We start from the raw sequence: 16,687 nt of genomic DNA on the forward strand, positions 1-16,687 counted from the left end.
CTACAAGCAAACGGAAAACCTTCAATTTCCGCCTCAACCCTGCCAATGTTAACAGATGGAACATCTTTAAAGGATTTTTTCCTTTTTGTTTCTTTATTACTCCCAAAAAACTGCCTGAATCTCCTAAAACAAACCTTCCCATGCGGGCTGAATCTTCTATTGTCAGAGGCAATCAACCCCAGCTGCATGGGCTCCTGCTCAGAAGGGATTGACAGCGACTGAGACCCCTGCGCACAGAATGAGACCGCTGCACTGTCCTGGGATTGAGTATGACAGGAAGGAGTGATCTCTCCTCTCTCTCTAAGACGCCTGTCAATACGAACGGCCCGAGACATGGCAGAGTCCAAGGAGGTAGGCCTCTCATGAAAGGCAAATGCATCTTTCAATCCCTCTGAAAGACCATGGCAAAATTGACTTCGGAGTGCAGCATCATTCCAACCAGTATCAGTTGCCCATCTCCGAAATTCTGAGCAGTATATCTTTGCGGATTGTTTACCCTGGCATAACAGACGTAGTCTAGACTCAGCCAAAGCAATACGATCCGGATCATCATATATCTGACCCAGGGCTAAAAAGAATTCATCCACTAAACGGAGGGGCCGTGCCCCCACCGGCAGCGAGAAGGCCCAGGACTGAGCGTTATCCCTGAGCAGCGATATAATGATCCCCACCCTCCGTTCCTCATCACCAGAGGAATGGGGAAGAAGGCGAAAATGGAGTTTGCAAGCCTCTCTAAAACGCACAAAATTCTCACTACCCCCGGAGAACGTATCCGGGAGCGAGATCTTAGGCTCAGAACAAACTCCATGAACGCAAGCTGAAGTTTTCTTTATGTCTGATCTGTAGTCTGATGATTATTAAGAGGTTTGATCAGAGTTCTGATTGGGGGGGGGTCTGATCTGGTCTGATCCGAGGTCTAATAAAGATTTTGGTTCTGCTAGGGGGGTGTGGTCTGAGGTCTAATAAATATTGGGGGTCTGATCTGAGATCTGATAAAGATTGGGGGTGTGATCTGAGGTATGATGAAAAATATTTTTTTTCAGATTTTCCTCCTCTAAAACCTCTAAAACATTGGTGCATCTTAGAAAGCGAAAAATATAGTATTTATTCAGCCCAGTAATGTAATTAGTATAATTCACCAACAGAAAATCTGTTTAGATGGGGTTTGGTAGCCTGATATTACAATATTTGCCTATTTCTTTTTTTTTTTCTTGTTCTTGATGTAGGCCATCCATATTTGGAAGATTGCTGTACACATAGTAGGATACAGATACAGTACAAAACATCTCTCTAAAAAGTAGAGTAGAATTCCAGAAAATTACAGTATCCCTGAATGCAGTATTGATATTGGTGCTTGACTGCCCCTAACTGTATATACTATAGGTCATATATGAAAATATGCAGCATTATTAATCCATTTATCAAGGAATAGAATGAAATTGAAAAGAGGACAGTCTAGTTTACCCACCAGGGTACAAGATATTTAGAATATATATATATTTAGATAACACCTACATTGTAGTTTATAGTTGGGTAATGGGAAACCTTATTTTCTAATAGTACTGACTGTCTTATTGTGAGTCATAAAACTCAAAAGTGTTTCTTTTCTCTCAGAGCCCCCTTCTTTTACATCTGATATTGGATAAACGTGCATAATATCACATACAATCAGCAGTTCAGATCTTATTAAATTTTTTTTGCAATTCATCCTAAAAGTCATCACAAAATGAGCAGTACAAGTATAATTTATCTTGTGTATCTAATCATCCTTACCCAGCAATGATAAATTATAATGTATAAAATAAAATCCCTTGTGGATAACTATTAAAATAAATTGGAGTTTACATTACCTGTGATGTCTCATTACATAATGGAGATCGTCTGCTTATTTATAGACATACACTAAATGTTCAGTTGACATTAAAATAAATCTGTCAACAGGATAGATCCCTTTCAATTACAATATGTAAGCCACATGTAAATGGAACTTTCCACTGCTCACTGAGCCCTATGAGCCTGCAGATATGTGAAGAGCACTGACCTGCAGCTTCTTCCCTGCCCCATAAACTTATTTTACGTGGGAGATGGTAGTAATGAGCCTTTGCAATACTTTTGGCTGGACAGGGAGGATAGTTCAGAGGTGGAGAACATTCTTTAGATCAGAGCTCAATTATTCTCTTCTGTTGCCTCAATAGCCAAATGATGGTAACATGTGAGCCCACCAAAGGTTGAGACAATGCAATGTAGATGTGATGTTGATAATATGATGCAACACATTCCTTAGAATCAATACCTCATAGCAGTACCACTCACAGCGGGAACCAAGATGCACCATAGACAGCTATGGTGCCCCCAGTCTTCACAAAACTTTTCTTCCAGAATATCCAGAATAAAACATATTTGACAGATCTCCTCTACTGGGACAGAAGTGTGATGTCATTGGAGAGCAGATTCTCATTATGGTATTATTTACATACCTGGAAAAACAAAGCAGAAATTGGATCATATTGGGGAAATTAGGCTAAATGATGAAAAACAAAAAAAAGAGTTTGTGTCAGGAGGAATATGGATGGTATACGATAGGATATATCATCAATGTTTGATTGTGAGTGGATCAACCACAGAGGCCCACAACAACCGCAAAATCAAAGTGGCAGTGGAGTTAGTAAAGTAATGTACGACCTTGTTTCTTTACTGTTCACCAAAACTGAGGAGGAAGGACAACCGTACATCTTTAATGATCTATCGGTGCACATATCATATCCCCTTCTCACCTGTCCTCTGTTGCCTTATATATCTATTGGGCTTTCACTATGTTAAATAGTCATTTAATCTTTGTCCTATAAATTGAAGGACCTGCTTTCAGTGTCAGACTGAAGTGAAGTTTCTTGGGTCCACCAGAGAAAATTATTCTGAGAACTCAACCTCTTATGTAAGCAGGACACTAGCACGTTAGTTTATAAATCATTTTTATCATTGCACATGCATGATTTTTATCTGATTAACAAGCAGACATACTGTCGACTGCAAAGGGCATCTGTGTAAGAATAGTATTTAAGGCCCACAGTTATATAACAGTTAGGGCTTATGCACATGGCCGCAGTTTTGGTCTGCATCCGGGACGCATTTTTTGCAGATCAGATGCAGACTCCTTCATCTCAATAGGGGTGCAAAAGATGCAGACAACACACCCGTTATTAGTCCTAAAGTCAGCTCCAAATTGGATTGCCTTCTGCTAGACCTTTGTGGCCCTGCTTTTTTAAGGTCTACAATTGTTATTTTACTCAAGCTTTTAACTGCAACTTTTATTAAATAAGACACTACTAAATGGTCTATGTTGTATATATTGCAGAAGTTGCACCCATGCCTTATGCCTTATTCACACATCAGTGTTCAGTCAGTGATTTCCATCAGTGATTGTGAGCTGAAATCAGGATTGGAGCCTCCATGGAGATAAGGTATAACCCTGGGTTCACACCTGAGCGTTCGCGATGGAGCGCTCTGTATGCGCGATTGTACCGGCGTTTACAATCGCGCATACAGAGACAAGCGAACGCCCATTGTCGCGCATTCCCGAAAGTCTATGTACGGCAGTGGTTCTCAACCTTTCTAAAGCCGTGACCCCTTAATACAGTTCCTCATGTTGTGGTGACCCTTAACCATTACATTTTTTTCCTTGCTACATCATAACTAATTTTGCTACTGTTATGAATTGTAATGTAAATATCTGATATGCAGGATGTATTTTTATTGCTACAAATTGAACATAAAGCAGAGTTAGGCTAGTTTCACACTAGCGTTCGTCGGTCCGCTCGTGAGCTCCGTTTGAAGGAGCTCACGAGCGGACCCGAACGCCTCCGTCCAGCCCTGATGCAGTCTGAATGGAGCGGATCCGCTCAGACTGCATCAGTCTGGTGGCGTTCAGCCTCCGCTCCGCTCGCCTCCGCACGGACAGGCGGACAGCTGAACGCTGCTTGCAGCGTTCAGCTGTCCGCCTGGCCGTGCGGAGGCGAGTGGATCCGTTCAGACTTACAATGTAAGTCAATGGGAACGGATCCGCTTGAAGAGGTCACCATATGGCTCAATCTTCAAGCGGATCCGTCCCCCATTGACTTTACATTAAAAGTCTGAACGGATCCGCTCAGGCATCTTGCGCACTTAGAAAATTTTCTAAGTTATTAATGCAGACGGATCCGTACTGAACGGAGAACCGTCTGCATTAATATGATCGGATCCGTTCAGAACGGATCCGATCAAGCGCTAGTGTGAAAGTAGCCTAATTAATCACAAAGACAAAATGTTGGGTACCCCTCAAATAAATAAATCAGTGGTGCTTCAAGTCCCCCCCCCCAAATAAATAAATCAGCAGGGCTTCAGGTCTCCCCCAAATAAATAAATCAGCGGTGCTCAGGGTCCCCCAAATAAATAAATCAGAAGTGCTCAGGGTCCCCCAAATAAATAAATCAGAAGTGCTCAGGGTCCCCCAAATAAATAAATCAGCGGTGCTTCATGTCCCCCCAAATAAATTAAGCCTTGCTCAGCCAAATAATTAAAATAAAATTAGCCAGGCTCAATTAAATCATTGGTGGCAGTGGTGCTCAGCGGCGGTGTCATTAACGAAAAAACTCGGACCTCAGCAGACAGGCGGCCCGACTTACCCGTCCAGACGTCAGGCTCCTTCAAGCACAGGCAGTGATAGGACATCACTTCCTGTGCACGAGGATAAGGGGCCGCTGCCGTTGTGCGGGCAACCCACAATAGGAAGCCTCAGGCGACCCCTCAGAAAGGGCCGATCGACCCCCAAAGGGGTCGCGACCCCTAGGTTGAGAACCACTGTTGTACGGGAACGCACGACAAAACGCCCCAAAGAAGCTCAAGAACTTTTTTGAGCGTCGGGCGTTTTACAGCGCGATCGTATGCGCTGTAAAACGCCCAGGTGAGAACCATTCCCATAGGGAAGCATTGGTTTCTCCTTGTTGAGCGTTTTACAGCACGTAGGAACGCTCTGTAAAACGCTCAGGTGTGAACCCAGGGTAAGGGAAAGATCTGCTCCTGTTCTGTGTTTACAGCCGCACCTGGTTTTGGCTCAAAATCACTGTTGGAAATCACTGACCGAACACTGACTGTGTGAATGAGGCCTTAGGGTCCATTCACATGCCCGTAGTGTATTCTATCCGCAATACACCCGGCATAGAACTGCCTATTCTTGTCCGCAATTGCTGACAAAAATAGGACATGTTCTATTTTTTTCCACAGCCGCGGACCAGAAGTTCGGGGGCGTGCTCCGGAAATGCAGATGCGGATAGCACACTGTGTGCTGTCCGCATCCATTCCTGCCCCATAGAAAATGAATGGGTCCGCACCCGTTCCCCAGAATTGCGGAACGGGTGCAGACACATTCACTGACGTGTGAATGGACCCTCAGTGTTTGAAGAGGGCCTGAGGCGTCTCTGCTACATGACAGAAAATAGTAATATAAATGACACCGATTTTGCATTGGGGCCACGGAGCTTTACGTTACGCCTCAGAATATTTAACTACATATATTTTCCCAGTCCTGTTTTTGGCATCATATTGTGTCATTTCACATTCTAAGTAGTATAAAGTTTCCATTTAGGCTACTTTCAAAATCGCATTTTGGGCGGATACATCAACGATCTGCAAAAATGGATCCGTTACAATATTACAACCGCATGCAACCGTCATGAACGGATTAATTTGTATTATCTGTAACATAGCCAAGACGGATCTATTATGAACTCCACTGAAAGTCAATGGGAGACGGATCAGTTTTCCATTGTGCCAGATTGTGTCAGAGAAAACGGATCTGTCCTGGCACACAATGTAAGCCAATGGGGACGGATCAGTTTTCTCTGACACAATCTGGCACAATGGAAAACGGATCCGTCGGCAGCGTTTTGGTGTCCGCCTCCAGAGCGGAATGGAGTCAGATTGGAGGGAAACTGATGCATTCTGAGCGGATCCTTTTCCATTCCAAATACATTAGGGAAAAACTGATCCGGTTTGGACCGCTTGTGAGAGCCCATGACGGATCTCACAAACTAAAAGCCAAAACGCGAGTGTGAATGTAGCCTTAATTGTGGTCATTTTATAATTGATAAACTATTCAAAATGTAGAAAAGTAACAGTATGTCAGGGGAGTTGAAACCTTATTTGTTGTTCTTCTCAAGATAACGTATAGCAGACAGGGAATTAAGGAAATCAGATAATTCTTAAGAAACTTTAAACACTACTTGACATGGACAGTAATGATTCCATGGTATTCTTGCAACTGAATACAATGTATTCACTTGCCCTCATAGTCCCCTCTAATAAAAATAATGCTATAAAAGACAGTAATGATGAAATTATCCCATTGTGCATTATGGATTTTGATGTGTCAAGTTTTTGCAAGTGCTGTGACAAAAAGTAAAAAAAAAAAAAAATCTAAAAGCAAAGTCATAGGCAATGTACAAAAAATGTGTTTCATAGTAGGATAAAAGTCTGACTCATTCCCGTACTGAACATAATCAGATTTTACTGTGACTGTCATATCAAAAAAACTATCTATTCAAATTCTTAGAATGGGCTTATGGGAGTCATATTTAGTACCATGGCCTTCACCTATGAATCATATCTTGAATAGCTTTGTTTCTGTCTACATTTGCCCACTCGCTTATCATGATTCATCTAATAATGCACCATCCATCTGGTTGTCAAGACAACACGCAAACCTCACAGCCCCTTTGGGTCTAAAGAAATTCCTGTTTACGTGGGTTCTCCAGGACCCACCATTCTTGTTCATGGACAGTGTCAGATATTGCAGCTTATCCTCATTCATATGAATAGGGCGGATTCAGACGACCATGGACAGCACACTGTGTGCTCTACACACCTTTTGCAGTCCCATTTAAATGAATTGGTCCGAATTGCTGAACGGATGCGGACCCATTCATACGGTCGTGTGAATGAGCCCTAAGACTGGTCTACAGTATTGGATAAAGCCTCTGAATAGGACTGATGCTGTTTATGGAAAAATCTGACTTTTTTTTATAATCTGGGCAATCCCTTTAAGTGACTCGTTAGCATTGTTAGATTTAGACTCTATAGACCAGGCATGTCCAAACTGTGGCCCTCCAGCTGTTGCAAAACTACAACTCCCAGCATGCCCTAAAAGCTGTAAGCTATCCAGGCATGCTGGGAGTTGTAGTTTTGCAATAGCTGGAGGGCCACAGTTTGGACATGCCTGCTATAGACCATTTGACCATCTTGCTGTCATTTAATAGTAAGAGAACACAATCCATTATTAAAGCAATCCTCCAGTTCAAGAAAAAAAGATTAATGTGGGAACTAATAGAATGCTTACATGTTCATCAATTTCTGGAATCCTCTTTTTCCATCCAAAGAGGCCAAACTGCTTCTCAGACTGCCTGAGAAATAAAAAAGTTTTTTTTTATGCAAAAAATAAAAACATTCCAAGTATAAAAAAATATGACTTTTTTTCATTGAAAAAAAAAGCTTTCCGGTAGAAAAAATTGCAAAAATAAAATCTTCTATGCATATTTGGTACTGCAGCGTCTGTAATGACTTTTATTTCAAAATGATCATGTAATTTATCATGTACAGTGATAAACAACAAATGCCAGTGTAACGGATCGTTTCAACAGAAAAGGGGTTCAAATCCGTTTAGGCGATATGCCCCTTTCTGAGAGACAGGCACAGCTACTGCAGAACACCAAACTCCCTAACTGGATACAAAATAGCACTCCAAACTGGAACCTCGCGAATAGCTGCTAGCAGACGAACAGGAAAAGCATACAATCAGCTTACACTCCTTGCAATCAGTCTCTAACAGCATACAGGGAATCCCCCCAATGACGAGACAAGGCTCCGTGTTGAGGGTCAAGCAGTGGTCTGACTGTACTTCAAGTACAGCCTCTTTTATTCATAAAAAAAAACATAGTACTGCCCACAGGGTCTTGAAATCCAACCAATCAATATCTTACAACACACACAATGCAAGTACAGCAACCAATCGTTCACGCCCCCTAGGGGACCAGAAGGGAGACTGCAACACAGAACAGATACAACACATTCCCACAATGCATCATGGTTTCCTCCTCTCTGTCCTGGAGACAACCGAAGAGCAATCCAATTATCTCTCAGGACAAAGGGAAATCGCCAATACACATGTGGAGACATTTAAACACACAATGGGACAAGGGCACAATGGGTCAATGGAACACACCCAACATTTTCCTCCCCTCTGTCTATCCACCCAACTGTCTCCCAAGCTGACAAGTTACACAAACATATATACGCTTGGTTCTTTAAAGTGGTATATCCATATGCCCTAACATCATACGTACAGAAATTACCGTATATAGTGGCTGGGTTTGCCACAGGGCCATAATCCTGAGGCAAGAGGCTTTTAAACAGGCCTCTCCAAAACCTAGGTTGGTTTCGCCACAGCCAGAATTGCTGCTTTTTGCTTATTCGCCATAAAAGACAGAAGAAAAAGCGATCAAAAAGTGTTATGAACCCCCAAAATAATACCAATGAAAACTACAAAAATCAAACCCTCCGTAGAAAGAAAAAAAAGTTATGGGCCTTGGTCGGCAGCAATATAAAAACATTTTCTTCTTCTTTTTTTTTTTTTTCCCTTTATATATTTGGTATAGCTGTTTTTTACTGACCCAAAGAATATATGGTACTTATCATGTTATTTATGCTGAAAAATTAACGTCACAAAATTTATAACGTAAACTCCGTGGCAGTATTGCTAAAAATGTTTATACATTATGTGTACCATAAAAAAAGGCACCATTAAAAACTACAACTTGTCCTACATAGTTATAGCTCTTGGAAGGCGGCAATGAAGAAATAAAAATAAAAAAATCTTGGTCAGTAAGGACCAAAAAACTCTTGATGGAGAAAATGCTTGCCATGATTAAGCCATATCCTGTGTCCACAAAGCAAAAATTGGAAATACTTGTTGGTATGGGTGAACCATTTTGGACCAAACTGGGTTCGGTCCAAACTTTGCTATATTTTGGACTGCAGGTGAACACAAATATTTTCAGGTTTGTTTTGGATGAGTCCACTAAAACTGCACATAGGGCCATTTTAGTGCACATATTGTCAGAAAAAAAGTACTAGGGAGGAAGAAGTGTTCTCATATGACCCTGAGAGGAAGTGAGGGGAGGGCTTGGCCTTATTGGTTCCCAGGCTGACAGACTCCCTGCATGAACCAATTAGTGCTGCAGCAGGCATGGAGGTGCCTTGCAGAACGAGCAGAACATTATGCTGTGCTGGGCTTTGAATGAAGGTGGTTGGGTCTTAAAGTGTCTGCCACATAAACGATCTTAGGGAGTCAGGGAGAGTGAAGAAGCAATCAGACAGTCAGAAATCAATCAAGCTTGTATTCTGCTGCCAGAGACAGTGAAGGGAAAGGCCAGAATTACGAAGAAGAAGGATTGTATGTGTGTGTGTGTGTATGTAGAATAGGGATAAGCAAAGAAGCTGTCAGCCAGGGAGTGAAAAGAGAGGAGCTGTGGCTGGCTGTGCATCCTAGAAGAACTGCAGCTGCAGCAAACCTCAAAAGCAGCTACCTGCAAGGAGATCCTTTTATATTTTTTTGTCCCCATTTTCACATAAATCTTTTTTTTGGGAGGGGGTGGAATAATGGAATAAGTGAAAACTGTAAAGCACGTTCCAGAATCTAGAATAGCATAAAAAACTAGTGAGAACTCTGTGTCAGGTCATCTCACATATTTCATTTTTTTCTGTTTTAGTATAAAAAACCTAAACAACAGTGATTGACAATGAAATATCAGGGCTGAATCTGTTAATTATCTCCACACACACCATCCAATTTTTTATGAGGGGGGGGGGGGGGGGCATTGACTGTAATTAATCCAGCATGTAGGTGATCAGTATAGCAATACACAGCTTAGGGCAGCAATTTACCTGTAAGTGCTAATGTGAATTTGAGCATCAGGCCTAAATCATAAACTATAGACATCCTATGCTGCTTCTGCTGCCACTATTATTGCAGCCGTATGGCAGGATACCTGTACCTTCCACATCCACACTGCACTGCTGCTCCCAATCAAAAGAGAATCATTGTTTTAGGCTTATTCACAAAGAGACACGTTTTCTTCTGACAATCAACACTTGTGCGTGTCATACGAGCAGGCTTATTAGCCTGTCAAGGCATAATTTTTGGATACTTGGCCCCCCAGGGTCCAAATCTATTTGGGTCTGAACCGAACCATTTCAAAAATTTGACGAACCAGACCTGAAACGAATCTGGAGTGGTTCACTCATCTCTACTTGTTGGCACTAAGAGATGTCAAATTCTGACCACGGTCTGAGAAAGACTGCCAAGCCATGAGAGCTGTTGTCCATGTACACCTCTGTGAAGTAGAAAACAGAGACAAAATTCAGCAAAAATAGTTCATAGAAGGTGCTGCCCAAGCTCATGTTCCAGATGCAGCCTCTGCACTAACCAATCAACTTTCACTCCTAACTTGATCGGAGAAGATTTTGCAACGATTGGAGTATCTAGAGAAGAGTCCACAGACAGAGAGATACACCCCACACAGCCTGGGAACTGGCCTCCTTTTTCCAGAGAATTGCGTTGAATACCCTGCAAATAAAATAAAAGTTAACCCCTTATCTGTCCGATGACTTGGGTCTGAATCCTTCCATGCAAGCGCCGGAAAAAGCGGTCAAAATACGGTTTTTACCAGTTTTCCTTTTGATACTTCCACTGACCGCGGCTGCAGCCTGGTACAAGCCGGTGTTCTGGTCGGCAAACTATAATTACCAGCAAGGCTCTCTACAGTGGTTGTGACTAGGGTTGAGCGAACATGAACTGTAAAGTTCCAAACTTTAGGATTTTTTGACCCCAGACCCGAACATTTCAGTAAAAGTTTGGGTTAGAGTTCGGTGTTTAGTGAGTTAATGGCGCTTTTGAAAGGCTGCAGCCAATCAACAAGTGTTTAACTCGTGTGCCCTTAGAAGCCATCACAGCCATGCATACTAATGGCATGGCTGTGATTGGCCAGTGCAGCATGTGACCCAGCATCTATATAAGCTGGAGTCACGTAGCGCTGCTTGTCACTCTGCTCTTATTAGTGTAGGGATAGGATGTTGCTGCTGTGAGGGAGAGAATAGGAAACAATCAGTTATCAGAAGTGCTTGTTAACTCAGTGATCTACAGTGATTTAGTTTTGTGGGTGCAGTGCACAATTGTTTTACCTTGCTCTGAGCCCAGTGACACTGAAAAATAACATTTATCCCCCTGTTAGTTAGGTGAGAATCGGCGGCCATTTTATGCAAGTTCTGTGCACCAGCAAAGTATATTTGCATTTGTGACAGTGAAATACAAGCTTGACATACTGCAATTATATTCAGAGTTTAAAAAAAAAAACACCCATTTTTTGCAAGACCCTACATCTGGGGCCTTTGCTGCATTTATCACAGTGAATTACAAGCTTGAAATACTGCAATTATATTCTGGTTTTAAAAAAATAAACAATGTTTTTTTGCAATAACCTACATCTGGTGCCTTTGCTGCATTTGTCTCAGTGAAATACAATCTTGAAATACTGCAATTAAATTCAGGTTTTAACAAAAACACCAATTTTTTGCAATACTCATCTGGTGCCTTTGCTGCATTTGTCATGGTGAAATACAAGCTTGAAATACTGCAATTAAATTCTGGTTTTAAAAAAAGAAACAATTTTTTTTGCAATAACCTACATCTGGTGCCGTTGCTGCATTTGTCTCAGTGAAATACAAGCTTGAAATACTGCAATTAAATTCAGGTTTTAACAAAAACACCCATTTTTTGCAATACTCATCTGGTGCCTTTGCTGCATTTGTCACAGTGAAATACAAGCGTTACATAGTGATGTTATAGTCTGGTATTAAAAAAACACCCATTTTGGGAAAGATAATACATTTGCAGCCTTTGCTGCATTTCTGACAGTCCAATACAAGCGTTAGATACTGCTGTTATATTCTGGTTTTAAAAAAAACACCCATTTTGGGCAAGATAATACATTTGGGGCCTTTGCCGCATTTTTCACAGTGAAATACAAGCTTGAAATGCTGCAATTATATTCTGGGTTTTAAAAAAAACACTATTTTTTTGCAATACCCTACATCTGGTGCCTTTGCTGCATTTGTCACGGTGAAATACAAGCTTGAAATACTGCAATTAAATTCTGGTTTTAAAAAAAGAAACAATTTTTTTTGCAATAACCTACATCTGGTGCCTTTGCTGCATTTGTCTCAGTGAAATACAATCTTGAAATACTGCAATTAAATTCAGGTTTTAACAAAAACACCCATTTTTTGCAATACTCATCTGGTGCCTTTGCTGCATTTGTCATGGTGAAATACAAGCTTGAAATACTGCAATTAAATTCTGGTTTTAAAAAAAGAAACAATTTTTTTTGCAATAACCTACATCTGGTGCCGTTGCTGCATTTGTCTCAGTGAAATACAAGCTTGAAATACTGCAATTAAATTCAGGTTTTAACAAAAACACCCATTTTTTGCAATACTCATCTGGTGCCTTTGCTGCATTTGTCACAGTGAAATACAAGCGTTACATAGTGATGTTATAGTCTGGTATTAAAAAAACACCCATTTTGGGAAAGATAATACATTTGCAGCCTTTGCTGCATTTCTGACAGTCCAATACAAGCGTTAGATACTGCTGTTATATTCTGGTTTTAAAAAAAACACCCATTTTGGGCAAGATAATACATTTGGGGCCTTTGCCGCATTTTTCACAGTGAAATACAAGCTTGAAATGCTGCAATTATATTCTGGGTTTTAAAAAAAACACTATTTTTTTGCAATACCCTACATCTGGTGCCTTTGCTGCATTTGTCACAGTGAAATACAAGCTTGAAATACTGCAATTATATTCTGCTTTAAAAAAAACACCCATTTTTTGCAATACCCTAGTTCTGGTGCCTTTGCTGCATTTGTCACAGTGAAATACAAGCTTGAAATACTGCAATTATATTCTGGTTTAAAAAACAACAACATTTTTTGCAATACCCTACATCTGGTGCCTTTGCTGCATTTTTCAGAGTGAAATACAAGCTTGAAATACTGCAATTATATTCTGGTTTAAAAAAAAACACCCATTTTTTGCAATACCCTACATCTGGGGCCTTTGCTGCATTTGTCACAATGAAATACAAGCGTCAGAGAGTGCTGTTTATATTTTGTTTGTTTTTAAACTCCCATTTTGGGTAAGATAATAAATTTGCAGTCTTTGCTGCATTTCTGACAGTCCAAAATTAGCGTTAGATACTACTGTTATATTCTGGTTTTAAAAAACACCCATTTTGGGCAAGATAATACATTTGAGACCTTTGTTGCATTTGTCACAGTGAAATACAAGCTTAAAATACTGCAATTATATTTAGTTTTTTTTAAAACACCCATTTTTTGCAATACTTTACATCTGGTGCCTTTGCTGCATTTGTCACAGTGAAATACAAGCTTGAAATACTGCAATTATATTCTGATTTAAAAAAAAATACAAATTTTTTGCAATACCCTACATCTGGTGCCTTTGCTGCATTTGTCATAATGAAATACAAGCTTGAAATACTGCAATTATATTCTGGTGTTAAAAAAACACACATTTTTTGCAATACCCCACATCACATTTTTTGCAATACCCCACTTCTGGTGCCTTTGCTGCATTTGTCACAATGAAATACAAGCTTGAAATACTGCAATTATATTCAGGTTTTTTTTTAAAAAAACACCCATTTTTTGCAATACCCTACATCTGGTGCCTTTGCTGCATTTATCATAGAGAAATTCAAGTTTGACATACTTCAATTGTATTCTGGGTTATAAAAAAACACAAATTTTTTGCAATACCGTACATTTGGGGCCTTTGCTGCATTTGTCACAGTCGAATACAACCAGTCAATACTGCAGTTATATTGTTGGTTGACAAATTAACATTTTTTGTGACCGTGAAGTAATTGTATAAAATTCGCCTGTCACACTGTTGTGTGACCTCAAGAAATTTCTTCTCTTTATGACACCGGCACTGCCTTACTCTCAGTGAACTTAATTGTTGACTATTGGCGGTTACATCTGTTAGTTTGGTGGGTGAACGCAAAGAATGAGGAGAGTGTCAAATAAGGAACGTGGCCCCGGTCGTGGTGCTGCTGGTGGAGCTCCTGTTACAGGGAGAGGACGTGGTCGATCTGTGCAAGCTACACTCACGAGTGAAACACCTTCCTCACGTGCAGGAAGGCGACAGAACCTTCAGCATTATTTGATAAGGCCGAATGCGGCTCTACGAATTGTGAGGCCAGAACAAGTACAGGCGATAGTAGTTTGGGTGGCCTCCAGTTCCTTCACATTGTCTCCCACCCAGTCTCCTGCTGAAAGATCAGAGTTGGCACCTGCAGCCCATGTCCATCAGTCCTTCACCTCACCCCCTTGCAAATAAGCCAAGCAGTCTGAGCCCCAAGTAATGGAGCAGTCTCTTTTGCTTTTTGATGACTCTGTTAGCAGGGTTTTCCACGGCTAACCACCTAACCCTGCCCCAGAAGTGAAAGAGATTGAGTGCACCGATGCCCAACCACAATGTTTCAGGATGAGTACATGGGAGGACTACGGCAGCACGTCCCGGATGATGACGAAACACAGGTGCCAACTGCTGTGGCTTTCTGCAGTGTGCAGACCGACAAGGAGGGCAGGGGTGAAGACTGGGTGGAAGATGATGTGGAGGACGATGTGGCCCTCGACCCCACATGGAATCAAGGTCATGCGAGTGACCTGTGTAGTTCGGACGAAGAGGCGGTGGTCACACAACGCCACCAGCACAGCAGAAGAGGGAGCAGGGTGCAAAACCGGAGCGGCCGTCCTCTAGACAGTACGCCTGCTACTGCCCAATGCAGCAAGGGACCAAGCACACCAAAGCCATCTCCAAGGAGTTCCCTGGCGTGGCAGTTCTTCAGACTATTTGCTGACAAGACACAAGTGGTTTGCGTGCTGTGCAATCAGAGCTTGAAGTGAGGCATAAATGTTCTCAACCTGAGCACACCCTGCATAACCAGCACGAGCTGCAATGCACAAGCTGCAGTGGAGTAGACACCTCAAAAACAAAGAAAGGTCTCTGGCTCCTCCTGCTTCCACTTCTGCTGCAATCTCGGCCTCTTCATCCATCTCTGGATTGACAGTGGCACGTGCCACCCCACAAACAGAGGATCTGCCAGCAACGCCACCACCTGGGTCACCAAACATCTCCACAATGTCCCATGGAAGCGTTCAACTCTCTATCTCTTAAAAACTGTTACATTGTCAGGTAAAATTCACTAATTTTTGGCTGTGATATACCCCTGCTCTACCTAGTAGACAGGTTAATAAATGTCACTAATTTCTGTTACATAGTTAGGTGATATTCGCCAATTTTTGTCTGTGATATACCCCTGCTCCTAGTGGACAAGGAAATACATTTCACTAATACGTCTGTTACATTCTTGGGTGACATTTTTTTCATTTTTCCTCCGAATAAACCCTTGCTCTGCATAGGTAACAGGGATCTAAATTTAAAAAAACAGTTTGTTACATTTTACCAATTTTGCCGTATACAAACCTAATTTTTATAAAATTGTCTGTTCAATTGGTGGGTGACATAAACATAGTTTTGCCGTGAATAAACCCCTGCTCTGCATAGTTTACAGGGCCTGAAATTTTTAAAAATCGTCTGTTCCTTTGGTGGGTGACATTTACCAATTTTTGCCAATGAAAAACCCCTGCTCTGCATAGGTGACAGGGACTTAAATTTCTAAAATTTGTCATTAATTGGCCCTTTCATTCGATCCTTCCGCTTTAATAACTTGTCCCACATTTCAGCTTGATCACATTGCAGCCATTGACCTCCCTTGGATGTGGTATCCTTTTATCGCGCTCCCTCTCCGGCTTGGAACCCTGATTCGCTGCTAACCATGATCAACATGGTAGGCGCAGAAAAGAACATCGAAAGTTAATAGAGCAGATATCCAATTGGATCGTGGACATCACGGGGATGTGCGACATGGTGTGCACACGCCTACATGTACAGACTGATGGGTCTGCCCCCTTCAACTTCTGGGTCTCCAAATTGGGCACATGGCCTGAACTTGCCCTTTGCGCCTTGGAGGTGCTGGCCTGCCCTTCAGCCAGTGCATTGTCTGAACGTTTGATCAGTTTTCGACTAGAGCACCCTTGCCATACGGAGGAGGGTGGTGAGCTATCCACGATAACTTATCTCAATATCTTTTCCTAATATTGACAATTGGTCCTCAGTAAGGACCCTATCTGATAGGTTAATTACCTGTAACTTGTAAACGCCCTCCTGGCGCCTCTTACTGCCCAGCTGTATAGTCGCACCAATCTTACGCTTGTTATATCTCCTTGGATACCGATGTGTTTCCTGTCCAGACATACTCCCATCTACACTCGTGGAAGTATGTGAAGATACAGATGTGGTACGTGACCTCCCTTCCTGTGACTTGCATTTCCACTGATAGATTCTATTAGTCTCCATATCCTGTAAGTCCCGTTGAAACTTCCTAATTTTTACTGTTTTAGTCTGTTTTTCCCATACTGAAAATGCATCATCAACTTCCTTCTTGAAACTCTCCTA

This window comes from Bufo gargarizans, chromosome 3 (genome assembly GCF_014858855.1).
Source record: "Bufo gargarizans isolate SCDJY-AF-19 chromosome 3, ASM1485885v1, whole genome shotgun sequence".
NCBI classification, from domain to species: domain Eukaryota; kingdom Metazoa; phylum Chordata; class Amphibia; order Anura; family Bufonidae; genus Bufo; species Bufo gargarizans.